The 14,570-nt window shown below is 40.7% G+C and overlaps 1 long non-coding RNA gene across 1 annotated transcript; it reads left to right on the top strand.

The window, feature by feature from the left end:
* The first annotated feature begins 2,705 nt into the window (after window positions 1–2,705).
* On the top strand, window positions 2,706–8,503 carry LOC119215675 (uncharacterized). Its single transcript, XR_005120055.2, has 3 exons — window positions 2,706–2,778; window positions 7,669–7,797; window positions 7,879–8,503. It is a non-coding gene; the product is annotated as an uncharacterized LOC119215675 (long non-coding RNA).
* Window positions 8,504–14,570: the final 6,067 nt, after the last annotated feature.

Here is a 14,570-nt window from a genome sequence, read left to right as displayed (position 1 = left end):
CCCCCCTCGCTCGCCCCTGCCTCACTGCTATAAAGGGGAGAGCACACACACACATGTCATTATCCCCAGGTGATTGTTATTATTTTCACCTGGCACTGTTCCCCGAGCCACTCCCCCTCTCTCCCACCTGCAGCCGGGCTGAAACCACACCCGCCACCACAATCATGTTTGAGGGAAGGCAGACATCTGAGCAGCCAATATCCCCAAAATATCCACATTTAATGAATAGCACTGCAGGTAAGAGGAAACATATTTTTTTTTATTGTGGCACGGACTGTCCCTGTTAATGATGGTGCTTAACACAAATGTGGATACTACCTGTTTTATGTTTGGATCCAATAAACTGTAATTGTCTGATTGATGCATCCCGGGGTCTAAATCAATCCTTGAGTAAATGTATTCACTAGAAGTTAAAGTAAATGCAAATGTTTCTAATCTAAATAAAAACTAATGTAATGCCAATATCAAAACTGGGAAATTAGTATGTAATAAAACGAAAGCTTGGGGATGCAATGTGCATAAGGCGGTGTGTCCGGCAGAGTTACTCCCATTTTAATTAGCTCCACCCCGTTGTGTCGTTTTGGGCTGAGAAATTGAAGTATTCATGCAGGAAGTAAATGTCACCCATTACTTTTGCATATTTGCATATTCCCATCTTCTAAATATGAAATCTTAGCATATTAACACTCTCAACTAAAATGTAAACATTTAAACCACAACAGTCTATTTAAGCTTATCTCTATAATCCCACTTTTCTGAATGTGCTTAGTGACGGACAGAAGGGTTCACATCTGTCATTGACTGTTCAGCTCATCATCATCATCTTCTGCCGAATCATTTTCCCCTGGCAGCTGATTGCTTTTTATTACAAGCAAGTAATCCAGCACAGAGCCTCCACACACACACACACACACACGCACATACACACCACACAGCATATCAAAGAAAGATGTCTGTTGACGTCTGACAGCTGTGTTCCACTCAGGATCGACCCACCATGTTGAGCTCCTGCCAGAGGAAACGGAGAGAAGGTGTTTGATTTCTCGTGCAGCGTGGAGAGGGAGGGAGGGAGGGAGGGTGGGAGGGACAGCAGTCAAATTAATTTATTCCAGCAATTTGCCAGTCAAAGCGTCTTCTTGTTTTTTCAACCACATGGAATATAAACACAATCGTGGGCACATGAGTCAAAATGAGATGTGACAGTTCTATTGGGTTTAATTTATTAGCAGTGATGCTTTCCACCACCAGCACGCGTCAGAGTAAATAAAAGGAATCAGCAGCTTTATGAAAAGTGGATATTATTAATAGTGATGGCTAAAGCTGCTGGCGTGATGAGATTCATTTAAGCCCTGATATACTCAGGCTTTATGAAAGGAATTGTATTTTTTGCCATTGTAGCACTTAGTCCAAACTAGAAATGACCCTTTCATGCCCTGCTCCAGGCACTGCTGTCACAGCCGGACTCAAACAGGAAACGAAGGAAATTATAAATTAATTTTGTTTCTACCTAATGGCACACAGTGCGAAGTAAGCCTAATGGCAGGTTAGCAAAAACATTGTAATTTAAAGATTGTTTGTTTAATTTGCCATTAATGACCTAAAGACAGTTTTCTGGGAGCTTTACAACTCCATTGAACTGAATAACAATGGCAGGAAGAATCAATACATACAGATAGCTGCAGTATATTGAAATAATGAAACAGCTTGCGTTTCTGCATTCATGCAATGGCTTTGAGGGGAAAACACATCAATAGGCTATAAAACCGAAAAGCATCTCCTATGGTGTTACAATAAAAATAGAACTTCTAGATTGTTTTTCCTTTGTCACAGTGATCTCACATCTCTATTCTCATGGCCTGCAAGCTTGGAGCTACAGGGACGATCTGGGAAACGGGTCCTCTAGCTTCACTACATATAGTGGAACTGATTCAATTACCTTTAAGCTCCTTGTGCTAAATGTTGCTTACCAAGCGACTAAAGTTTTTCGAGTGTATCTAACACGGGTGGATCTTCCCCTTCGCCTCTCTCTTCTTATGCTGTGTAACAGTACAGTGATGTTCTGCACTAATAAAAGAGAACTTTACAGCACTTCATTACATTCAGCCTGCTCTGGACAGCTGATCAGAGGGAGAATGCCCTCCCAGCATTGGACTGGGGGATGGTTTGTATCATTTGACACTAAATCAAAAGACTAACCTAGTAAGAACTTGCTTCCCTATCTGAGGATATGCATGTGGGTTTATTGTGCATATAAAATGAAGACAGACAGGCCAAGAGGAAGCGGGCGAGGTGTGAGTCATTAATTTCACACTGAGATTACACTGCGCTTGACAGATTGCTGTTAATCATCTTTGCTGGCGTGGAGGAGCAGATTTAATGCAGCATTGTCACAGAGGGCTCTCACCTGTCTCCTATGAAACCATGGGAATGTGAAAGACCGCATACTACATTTGATAACACCATTAGAATTGACTCATGGATGGTGATAATGTAACCGTTAGATGCAACTTTGTTGTAATTATACAGTCATTTTGTCATTCTGCATGCTTTTACTTCCATTTATATTACTGATTTGAATTGTTTGCATGTTTGAATTATCTGTGTGGGCTTTGGAGTGGTTGATGTGGTATTGTAGATGTGTTTTTATTTGTTGCTCACCTTATGTTTTTAACAAGGCACTTTCTAATGGAGTGTCTTATAATTGTCTGCAGGTGCGCCCCTTTAAAGAGCCTGGTGTGGTACAAAGGCATTCGGCAGTTGGAGTAACACGGAGTGCAGGTGGGTTTTATACCAAAGTATTGTGAACGGTTGTATGAGAAATCATATTTGGGCTTTTAATTTGGTGAGGGACTTCTAAACTGGTTAACTTACAGCATATTACAACTTTTTAAAGTAGAGGTGCACCTCTTGGTTTTACGGCTGTGCAAAGTTCCCGGGACTACATTTATTTTAGACATTGTTTTGTATTGTGGTTTACCGTTTTTACCTAGTTTGTGATCCAAAGAGGAATATACTACTGTGCTTTAAATGAATTTGCTCTGTCTGGTGCTGTGGAGCACACACACCACCTCACTGAAGAACCCTTGGGTTACAATAAAACACTAAAAATGAACCGCAGACTCAAAAGGGTCTTCTAGTTACTGAAAGTAATTGACTTTTATCTGCGCAGCTTTGTTTGATAATGTGTTTAATTTGGCAGATTAGGGCAATTTGCATTTTAGACGAAAACAAGAGACAGAACAACGGTTGAAGAGCCTTAATTAGGCGTGTGAAGTTGCTCCATAATTGCTGTAGCTTTTGTCGTTACAGTAAAATGTGTGTGTGTGTGTGTGTGTGTGTGTGTGTGTGCACACACATCTGTTCAGGCTGTACACATTATAATTGATTTTGGTATAATTGAAGAGGTTCAAGACATTCTCTGCAAATTTATGAAGGAAAATAGTTTGAACATGGCATTTTGTTATAAATTAGTTAGTGGTTACATCCTTTTAATTTCCTCAACAAGAAACGTTAAGATAACTTCAGATTTGACATAGTAAGTCATCCAGAGCATGATTACTTTGAAAACATCATCAAACCACCATTGAATTCATGAGTTTTGGAATGAGGACAATTTCCGTGTGTTACACCGCATCATTTCAGCTGACTTGTGCTGTGCAGTGAGCTACAGAGAGTCCACTGATGCTCAGATGTTCAACAAACTAGGACTACGTTTATTTTTTTTAAAATTTGATATTCAGGATATGAGAAATGATTGTTATAAAGGGAGTCCATCTTCCTCCTAATCAGGCACTCAAAGTACGTGTGCCGCACAACAAGAATAGATGTGCTTTCAGATCTAAGCGGAGGCCGGCTTGGCTGTAATGACTGCAACACTTTACGTTGCTGCCGATGTGCCGTCTTATTTGTACTTTCAGTGTCTGAGTCATCTTTCCTCGCTACAGTATAATTTCAAAATATATTTTTCCTGTGGGACTTAATGCACCTGTGGTTTGGTAAAGTAAACAAAGTGTCTATCTAAAGGGCCGCTCTGATCATCTGTACTTGGTGCGTGTAGGCATGAGAATTACATGAAAAGCTCAAATGATACCCACCGCACAGTAGGGAGCAAGCGACCTTTCCAAAGCCAATGAAAATCATCCTGACTATGCCATGGGTGTAAATCTGTCTCTTATGAATGACAAATAGTTAGAAGTGAATTCATCTTGTTGCAGTTTAGTAAGGCAACGTTTCATGTGGGTGTTCCTTTGGAATGGGGGATAAAAGTGTTGTTTTGTAACGTACAAGTGACTACAGTCTACAGTAGAGCAAACCCCAGACCTCCCAGGGAGGGCTGGGACTGTCAGTGGAAGCTGTGCATGTTGCTCCACAGACATGGAAGCTGCTGAAGGATGTTCATTCGGTTTGCTTATGATTACCTTTTCAGCCTTTCACAGTTGTTGAGTTATGCTTGTAGCCAAAGCCTTAAATCCCATTACATGTTCTGATTGTGTCAATTTAATGCGTTAATTGAGTGCTATCCCTCTGCCACTTTTCATCAGTGAAGAGCCCATGCAGCTGAACTGATTTGGATATAATTTGCACAGCGAGAGCTTCAATCACCAGAGACAAACATTTTCCCTCTCATTAAAGAGCACATTAAAGATTATCTTCTCTAGTTGCCACAGTGACTCAATTCACAATGATTTGCTGGAAGTGTGCATAGAACAATTTTCCTCTGTGATCCAGAGAGACTCGCCTCCTCTCTCTTCTGCAGTAAGTGAATCTGAAGAGACCTCTTTGATCTTGATTCATTGTTCTCAATAAACCCGACGGAATTTAAATCACAGTCAGCAATCTCAGTGTGGTCATGCTGAACAAGGGAAAAGGTCCTGTCACAATGAAATTTGCTCGATGATAGTGGAAGCTGCAATTATTAGTGTGTGTCATTGAATCCAACATCCAACCACATAAAAAATGGGCAAACGTAATTTTGTAGTGGGTTTGAGACTTATTGCAAAGATTTATCTGCATTTAGCACCTTGAATGGAAAACAAATCTACATCGGCAAGTGAATCATTTATGACTGGCCCCTGACAACTAAGGCCTACGTAGTAAAGAGTGGGTCATGAGTTTAGAATGTTTTCATGAATCCTGCACTTTGCAGAATTGTGTACACTCAATTAACTGACTTTTTGAAGATCAAAACATTGTGAAAACATTTTTCTGTAATTGTTTCTTTTAGGAAGGATCTTTAACCTCCTCATAGAGGAGTTATTTGGAATTGTCTGATATTACTTCTCTAGTTAATAGCTGCAGTCTACATTCTCTGATGCTTTAGATGTTCATGATTCTTTGGGTTTTAATCAGAGGAAGTTTCTGCCATCCAAGCCTTGTGGTTTGCAATCTGTATGCTTAGTGAATCATTCCAGATCTTGTTTGGGAATAGAAATGTACCCACATTTGTTGCCTTTTACTATTCATTAGAGTGCCGTTGTAAGTCACCTTTTGATTTAGTTTCTGTAATGGCCTTTCTGTGTCACTGAGTGGAGTCCCTATCAGTGCTGTAATCAGCTCTACATTTATTACAAACACACTTTCCCCTCTGTGTTTACTGCCTGTTTGGAAAGGTCTGCTCCTATTTTTCAAGGATAACCTTTTCAGAAAAGCCAGCAAACATGTCATGAGAAAGGTCAGCAGGATCTGTTTGACATTACAGTTCTTCACAGCCTTTTTGTACTTGTAGCTTCCATCCAATAATACACCCATCTACTCTTCTTTGCCAGAGGTGAATCTTAACGTAGAACAACAGTCTTCAGAGTAGTCTTCTCCTCCCCCACTCTCACCATGGCACGTTGTTGGCATCTCAATTGATTTTATTTTGCAGACTTAAATGAGATCTCCTGGCAGAGGGGCCCCCACACAGTGTGTCAAAGGTCTGAACGATGCGGATTTAAGCTTGTCAGGGGATGTAGACTGAAAGCTACATAAGATGCTATGGATCCCCGCAGCAGGTGTCATACAAGGAAGATGGATGCCAGGGTTCTTTGCTGAGAAAAAAGAGATGAGAGGCTGGGCTTCAATATCGGCGCCGACCATCTGGGCTTTCTCACTTGGGGGCAGTGTTGCACCACCTGTCCCGTTTTGCCGCTCCATTCCCATCATGCCCCCCCCCCCCCTCCCCCCTGCTCTTCCTATGCATGCATACATGAGTATCCAGTTCCCACATAGGATTTCACATGGATTCAAACCTATAGATACACATAGTTCATTTTCTTTAGATTTACAATGAAACAAACATTGCTGTCAGATATAATGAAAACAAAAACGAATGCTTCTAAAAAGCAGCATCATCTACCGCAGCTTTAAGATCTATCAAATCTCAAACTGTTGAGTTGGATGAGAATTACAAGTATTGTTTAAGCCTGATAACAACATGACTCGCTCTATATATTAGTGTCCTGCTGTGAAGGAGTCTACAAATGCAGAAGATTCTAATATGTATTCATTATAGCAACTCAAAGCTTTGTGTTTATTTGTATACACTTATTGATTAAATTTGTTTTTATATACCAGGGAAGGACACTAAAAATCTCAAGATAATACCCAATTGTACAATGTCAAAAAAAGCGGTATTGATTACTTCTGTCATAAACGTAGTATTTTCAACGTTGAAAGCCCAAACTCGATGATACACATTTTGTTCGTCACAAACAGATCATTTTGCCAGATACTTCGGCAAACAAGGTAGACCACAGGATCAATAAACCTTTGTGGTCCTCCCCTCTCACTGTCCCCCCTTGTCTTTATTATGACGTCATGTCTGTGATCAAGGCCAGATTGTGTGAAATCCGCCCCCCCCCCCATCCATAGCAGAAACACCCCACGCAGTGTCCCCTTCCACAAGTCTGTTCCACAGGTGGGAGAAACCGAGTGCAATCTGGTGCTGTGTGTCACAGCGGGCTACTTCTCTCCTTGGCTCACAGTACATACACACTGATTTGTGAGCCACGCTGTTCCCATGGCAGTCGTTGGCGTCTCTGCTCGCTCTTTCTTTCCCTGCTTACTCTCAGCATGGCAGAAGTTATCCGAGGACAACTGCAGTAACAAGAAGCCACTGGCCGTGTTTGTCTCATTAAACATGACCCCGGTGCTCTGTGGAAGAGGCACGTACATGCATTTTGCAGGTGCTGGAGGGAAAGAGATGCAAATAAATTGATTTTGAAGAAGCTTTAACAGCTGTGCATCTGAAACATAACGATAAATTGGGTGTTTGCTAAATGAGCTGTGCAGCAAATATTTCTTAACGAATATCTCTTGTAAGTCATGTAGCCTGCGATAAATTTCCTCTGTTATAAATTTACATTTAACTGAATGAAACACTTCAAAGGAACACTTCGCTCTTGAATTGTCTTAGATTGATGACTACGTGAAACTCCAAGGAGACAGCAGAGACTGCAATTCAACCTTTAACAGCTCTCTCTGAGATGTTTCAGAAGAATAAAAGTCATCACAGGGCAGGATATTGAAACAGACTGCTGCCAGTGGGCTCAGACGAAACTGATTACACACAAACCACATTGTGTACATATTCTCATTTGGACAAACGTTTGCTGAGCTGTATTGTTTTCATCTTCCGATCCCAAGAGTCTTCCCCTCCTTTTGTTCATTCAATCCTTTCATCATCAGGCCGTCTCGGTCCGCTGTTTCACCAGAATGGATGGAGAGATTTAAAGATCGGGCCGACTCAACGAAAGCCGAGATCAGGGAAATGAGGCCTTGGTTTAAGGGCTTGATTTCTTCACCGACAAAAAATAAGTAGGAAACTGATAACCTCAGTGTCTTGTTCTTTCCCCTCATCTCTGTCTCCCTCCATCAATTCTGACTTCTTCTCTTTAGGAACCCCGACATTCCTGTGGTGGAAAGCCATTGCTGGATCCTATTTCCCACCAATCTCCGCTGAGAGCACTCAGAGACACATGGAGATTGTTACCCACTGAAAAAGCTGTGTAATCCAACCAGTTTCCTTTAAGACTTTCCTTTTTTTTAAACTGTAAAACACGTTGTATTTCATTCAAGGTTCCAGTTGCTCAGAAGGGGGGGCGTGAGAGTTTGTCTCATGGCCTTTACTGGACTGATGATGGATAGCCCAGGACCACATTCCGTCAGAGTTGAGGGGGTGGTGCAGTTCTTGATGACCTGTTGATGTCTTCGAAGAAGATATTTAACCCGTAACCTCCACACTTGCCGCGTGAGTTGTGTGTGGTAAAAAGAATACAATATATGCACAATAAGTGGTCTGGACATAATTTATCAAGCAATTATAGAGGAAAATGTCATTTTGGTGGCAGTGGCGTGCTCACTGAAGAAGCTATTTACTTTGGACAAAAGCAATGAATGTGCGTGCAAGAGAGTGGCTTGTGATTGCCACTTTAATGCTTTGACAACCATTTAAGGAAAGGTGGTTGTTTGTAATCTGGCTTTGGTTCTATAAAATAAAAAATAAAAACAAAGATCTTGAAACAGATCTTGTACTGTGACGTACTTCCATTTACAAAGTCTCTTGTTGTGTAAATGTTTCTATAGGTAGTTAGTTGGTAAATTATTCATTCATTAGATCATTTTAAGGCCTGTAAAGAAATCTATTTTAGTTTCCGGCCCCAGAAATTTACAAAAGGTTGTGGACAGTAGATAAACAAAAGGCTATGATGGCATTGTCATGTGTACAAATATGGCATGTTCAGCCATCCAGTTACATTGATATGCAGGCTTGCTTATAGATGTGATTTTATAGTAATATCTCGAACTCCAAGGAGAAACCGGCACATGTAGTTGTTATTACCCTGTTCAGTGTTCGATCCCCTGCTCAGGTCACTTACTGCTCTCTTAATCCTCTCTAATTAAAGTATTAGTGGGTGCAATGAAAACTAACAGACCCATCACTCCTTCAGGAAAGAAGAAGGCCATCTGTTCCATAAAAAACACCCCATATAAAAAAACACAAATCTTTATCGCCTGGGCAGCTCAAAGCCCATCATTTTCGCTCAGTTCTCCCCAGTGCAATATAAAACAGCTGTTGTTTTGACAATTCCTATTTGGTGTAGGAATCTGTAATTAGTCAAATAACATTGTCCTACAGTTAGTTGTGCTTTGATCAGTGGGCTGTTCATGCACAGACTTGAAATGTTTAGTACAGGTGCGTCTGCATGTGTAGATTGGGCGAGGGGATGCAGAGACTCCTTAAAGCCAGTTTATTGCTCTGCACATCTCTCCAATATCATATCATCATTCATTACACTCCCCTGATTTCCTGGAGCACCACAAGGCAGGCAGCCATCTCACACCGCATCAAATATTCATTTTAAGTAGTCATTTAATATAATTTTGGTTGAACCAAAATCTGCCAACGGAGTGTGATTATTGCTCATATTTCTGCTGAAGAATAAGTCGCTTCAAGGAATTAAAAAAATCTTGATTTACAGCTGTTTGCAGTTCATTATCACTTGACTCAATAACATTCTCCAAATTACTGTTTTGCTTTGGGATGAAGTGGAATTATTTTGTCTGGCAGCATCCTCGTTCCATGAAAAATATTGTTTTAATACCCAAAGCTGGTGAAAATGAGTAGTTAGTGATGACTGTTTGTTTGTCTCTTTTTCCTGTCCGGATGTTGCCCTGGCACTCAATTCTTCCCATTTAACATTTTAAGAAAATTGGCTTGCATATCTTGAGAACTGCTCCTCGAATCTACTTACTGGGTGTTTTTCTGGGGTCCCCATGACGCACTTTGATCCACACAGTGCAATTGGGACACACTTTTGCAATAGTATGCTGTGAATAAACAGAGAAAAAATGCTTGTTTATCTCTTCTGCACTAACATCTCAGAGGATTAAGCATTTTCTTTATTTTTAAGTTGTTATAATAACAGGAAAGCACACCTTTAGAAATATTTATTTGTTGCAATTGACTACTATTTAATAACAGATGAAGAATATTATCAGCATACGTTAAGTGATATCACCCACAGATATGTCTGAGATATGTACTTATTTGTCCGTCTATTAAATCGATTTTTTACATTTTACCTGTTAAAACCTTTCAGTGAGTCTGAGTTGAAGGTAAAGAAAGTTCGTATTTCAGCCCTGAGCCATGGAAACATGCTACCTGGTGCATTCTGCTTTGATGTAGCAATCCTCTGGTCACAAGATCCAATTTATTTTTAAAAATACAGTACACAATTGCGGTAGGGAATTTTTTTAATGGCAACTACGATGGTTAATGATTTGGCTCTGGCCTAATGATATAACTGGTGAGTGAGGAAGAGCGATGATAATAGAAAAGAAGGAATAATCATTAGATTAATATCATCCACATAAACTGCATGCCAAGTGTGAAATTAAACTTGACTTTTACCCATTAACAGTTAATCTAATAACCAAACGTCTCGCTCTTTAACTTGTTCCTTTGCAAATCAATCAAATTAGAAATGAAAAATGAGTGCAGCAGGCAGTACTTGCTGTTGTGTTATTGCCACAGTAGGAATGATGTATTACTGTCACACTGTGTGTGTGCGTGCAGTGGCGATTGTTTCTGTGGAGGCGGCATCTTGAGGTGTGGACTGTAGACATGGAGTGACATGAAAAACTGCAAGGATCTGACCACTTCCTCCACACCCGCAAGTACCCAGATCCTTTATTAAGTAAAAGTACTCATGGAACATTTTAAATATTCTGTTGCAGGTAAAGGAATATTACTAAACACATTTTGAGGTACTTTTACACTAGTATTTTATTTAACTTCCACACTACATGGGTTGGTCTTTAATGACATCATTTGCTGGGTAGCTTATACAATTCCTCGTGGCCATCAGACAAAGTGGTCATGTTGGGTCTGCCAGCCTCTCTCTCCCTCTCCATGAGCAGCCATTCCCTTACTTGTAAGTGTCTCTACAATAAATTTGTACAACTGGGAGTCAGCAGTCCGGCAGCCACTCATTTGCACTCACTCCCCTTACTTGCTGAGTGAGGTCAAAGGTCAAACAACTTATATGCCAAGTCAAATGCTGCCATCTGCCAGTTCATTAGTGGTGCTGACCTTCCACTAGTCAATGGGGGGTCATTGAGGAGCATTTTAGTGTATTGACACTTAATTGCCTAGTTGTGTGGGCTGGATTAGTTTATTGGTCTAAGCTCAGTGACAACATTTAAAGCATGGAAAATATTCGTCATTTTGTAGTAGCTGCTATCAAATAATTATTATGGCATATGTGTGTAGAACAATCTACAATCCAAACAATCCCTGTCAAAGTTGTAAATGTAGACATTTGTAAACAGTATCCCCAGAACCATCCAGAAATAGTTTTTACAGTATTTAGACACAAAAATTAAATCCACAAATTCTTTAATTGTAAATCATATAAAATAATGAATTAAACAATGGTTATTATTTCATAATAGTATTGATATTGCATTTGGTAATCACTTGCAACTAACAGCATTTCTTTTAAGACTCAATTATAACTAGTATCCATTGAACAACAAAGGTGCTTTTGAGGTACTAAATATGCTCTAAATGTGGCACACACATTTAGAGTCAAAGATGTAGTTACCTGATATCCTTTTAATGATTCAAAATAGTAATTCGGCTCGAGAGAGCCCTCTACAAATATTCATTTAAGCAGCCCCAGCACTACGTTTGACCTACAAGTTTGAAACTTAGTAGGAATATGTAACACAAGTAACCTGAAGAAAAAGTGGCAAAGTAGATGTTTTTTATTTTATACCTTGCTCTTCGCCAATTAATCAGATCCCTCTCAAATGTTATCGCTGCTTGCAGCTTTCATTTTATTTTGTATTCTTTTACCGGTGTGTGTATGTGTGTCTGTGACAGTAGTCTAAGTCAACACACACACACACACATACAGGATATCTATTCCACTGAAAGAGATAAGAATTTGGCCAACAACAATTTACTGCTGATACAGAGGAAGGGGTTGGGAGGGCAGTTTGAGAAGTTGGCCCAGCGTAATAGACTTCACCCAACAACCTGGCCTGATTTTACAGGCCATGCGGTGGTGATAGAGAAAGTGTGGGTTTGTGTGCGTGTGAGAGAGAGAGGGAGAGAGAGAGAGAGTGCAAGTGATATTTCCCGGCCTGGCCGGACATGAGTGATGGGAGGTAAAGATAGCGCTGATAGAGGGTAATGATTGTGATCTCTCTTTTTCTCAGTTTCACTGGGCCCGTGTCTGGGTTAACGGGAATCAGGTCACGGGTATCCGGGCCCTCAGCATGATGGTCATCTGGTCATCTGGACCGACTCATTGTGGAACGGATGGATGCTGATAGCGTGGTCACCGACATCGCTCTCTGAGGCGCATGTGTCTGGCTAGAACACAGAGAGAAGGGGGCTAGCGGTGTTGCAGTTGCATTGACATTGACATTTTCATGCCATTCACGGCCATCACTTAAGTCCAGTTAATCATTGAGTGTTCCCAGATGGTCTATCTCACAAGGAACAGAGATGAAAAGAAAAAGAGAGACCAAAGACAATTCACATTCTTGCCCAGCGGTAACGGGATATTGGTGTGAAAATGACGCGTGGTTAGCTGCGTTGTTGCTGCGTTGTTGCCGCGTTGCTCCCTTGCAGCAGCAGAAAGCCGTTCATAAACAAAAGCCTGCTCTGAAGTCAAGGGGGAAGTATTCTATTTAAAGGGCACATTATTCAGATAGTAATATGTGCCTACACTGCGTATTACACATACACGGACGTGCAGCAGCACTCGTACTGAGCAGCGGAGGCAAACTCTTTAATATGAGATAGTTCTAGGGTTGTACCAAATACCAAAGCTTCACTCATAACGCTGAGAACAATACATTATTAATTAATATTCACATGCTGCACAACTTTTTTCTTTTAAAATACAACTTTAAGGAATTAATGAATGATGGCCTGACCAAAGTGTTGTAACTAATGAGGCTAAAAGTATGGAAAAATGCAAAATACAGTATGAATAAAAGTGAAAATTGTAATACGGTCCATACATAGACAAACTATCACTTGATTGCTGAATTGTAAACATCACGTCTGTGTCAGTAAAATAAAAACCAGAGAGTTTTTGTCCTCTCTTGCCCCTCATGTTTCCATGGATCAAATTTCATTCAGGAGACTGGCTAATTTGCTGCTCAGAAGCTACAAAGAATTCATTTTACTGCACACACAGATCAAGTTTTAGTTTTGTTATCAATATTTGCATAATATTTGCAAAGTCTATGGATCACCATATAGTGAGTGATATAAAAGGCAAAATATATTTAATTCCGGGAACTCTCCTGATTACCACCCCCCCCCCCCCCCCCCGCCTGATCATGGTTCTGCCTCCTAGCCCTGCTGACACCTAATGCTTCTAACAACATTATTATTCCCATTACTATTACTAAATATCAATCACCATGGTGGTTAGCACTGTTGCCTCACAGCAAGAAGGTCCTGGGTTCAACTCTGCCCAGTGGCCTTTCTGTGTGGAGTCTGCATGTTCTCCCCGTGTCTGCGTGGGTTCTACAGTCCAAAGACATTTGGTTGATTGGTAACTCTAAAATTGCCTGGCGACCAATACTGTCTCTCGCCTAAAGTTGGCTGGGATTGACTCTACCCCTGCAACTGTGTGTAGGATAAGTGGTTTGAAGATGGATGGATGGATTAGTACTGTCATCATAAACCAACATGAACTGCTTTGCTTCTTTCCTGAAATCTTTGTGCTTTCCCTCCACACACTGGATAGTAGAGTCCTGTGATGGTTGTTCCGGCTTACTCCACTCTATTTTTGAATCATTTCCTTTGTAGGAATTGAACGTATTGTATATCTTTTACGCTGTTCATGCTGAACACATGACATCCATTGTGCTCTGTCCATCACGGGAGAGGGATCCCTCCTTAGGTTTTTACCCTTTTTTTCTTATCAAAGTTTTTTCTGTGCTGATGTGAGGGTTTTGGGACTTAGGACGTGTGCAGACAGACACATTTGTAATATGTGATTTTGAGCTATACAAGATAAAATGAATTGAATTGAAATATAAAACATGTCAAATACACAGCTGAGAATTATCTTTTACGTGAGACTTATAGTGGGTAACCTGATGTCCTTCACCCTTTTAAACTCTGAGCTGCAGGTCAGATCAAGTATGAGGGATGATGGCCCTGTAGGAAAAGACCTGTTGAGCCTCCACATGCCAATTCAGGTAATAAGAGGGAGAAAATATATATGCAATATGTTAAGGAAAATGAGGTAACATGGCACTCTGGAGATTTGGTTGGTTACTTTTCTTTCTCTGTAATAGTATTGTCAGAAAATGAAATATCCTCACAGGCTGAGGGGGCTCAGGGTAAATGATGTTAGCTCTTGGTTACACTGGTTCCCTACTAGAAATTCATCCCTCATTTCACTGAACGACATTTAAGCTCACAGGCTGTAATATCTACACTTGTTCCACATGGCATGGTGAGCATTCCACTCCTGTCCTGTGTTGTTAGGAAAACAATTACTCTGCCGCCCATACCTTGTCTGGGCTCACTGGCAGCAGTGACAGCTCGCCAT

This window comes from Pungitius pungitius, chromosome 16, assembly GCF_949316345.1.
Source record: "Pungitius pungitius chromosome 16, fPunPun2.1, whole genome shotgun sequence".
In the NCBI taxonomy this organism is placed as follows: domain Eukaryota; kingdom Metazoa; phylum Chordata; class Actinopteri; order Perciformes; family Gasterosteidae; genus Pungitius; species Pungitius pungitius.
This window is presented reverse-complemented; position numbering and strand designations above follow the sequence as displayed.